Below are 811 nucleotides of genomic sequence, written 5' to 3'. Positions count from 1 at the left end.
GAGCCCCGAGCCCACCCATCTTGACCCGGTCCCAGTCCCTCCCCCGGCCTCTATCCCTGCCAGAATCTCCCACCCTCCCAATTGCCTACTCTCATTCTCATCTCCTGCTTCAGTCTCCCACCCCACCCTCAGCCACGTCCTCACCTCCACCCTCACCCTCATTGCTGCCCCAGCCCCAGCCGCAACTTGGCCGGATGTGGCCGGTGTGGGGGCCTGGGAGACAGACATCCCCGCCTGGGGTTGCGGGGCACCTGGTCTGTGGCTTCAGTTTCTCCAGCCTCCCAGCCCCCAAGGTGCTAGGCTTTTTTCCGATAAACTTTCCCGGAGCCCTACTCCCCCGGCTCCCGATTCTGCCAGGCACGCTGGTCCAGGGGGCTGCAGAGGAACCGTGCACCCCCTCCCCATTTCCGCGTCTGCAAGGTCTGCCCTTCCCTGCCCCCGCCCATTTTCTCCAATTGAAACCGGTGCCCCCTCTAGAGCCGCCTGGAGACTGCGGCCGCCACCCCCCTCCCCAAATGCTACCCCTCCCTCGGCGCTCGGAGCTAGGAGGGGGTTCAGGTGGGCGCGTGCCCACGGTGGGGGTCCGGCGCATTCCTTGCAGGAGGGCTCAGGTGGGGGCTGGAGGGTGTTGAGGGACTGGAAGGAGGGGGTGGGGGTTGTAGCCGGGGGCGGGGGAGGGAGTGTCGCCGCCAGGCTTCGCGCTGCCACATTCCCCTCGGTTCTCACTCCGCGCCAAAGTGCCCTTTCCCGCGCCCTGCTGCAGCCGAGCGCCTGGGCTGCGGCAGCGGCAGCGGCGGCGCGGGCGGCGGGA

This window comes from Mandrillus leucophaeus, unplaced genomic scaffold (assembly GCF_000951045.1).
Source record: "Mandrillus leucophaeus isolate KB7577 unplaced genomic scaffold, Mleu.le_1.0 Scaffold493, whole genome shotgun sequence".
In the NCBI taxonomy this organism is placed as follows: domain Eukaryota; kingdom Metazoa; phylum Chordata; class Mammalia; order Primates; family Cercopithecidae; genus Mandrillus; species Mandrillus leucophaeus.
Note: the sequence above shows the minus strand (reverse complement) of the source record.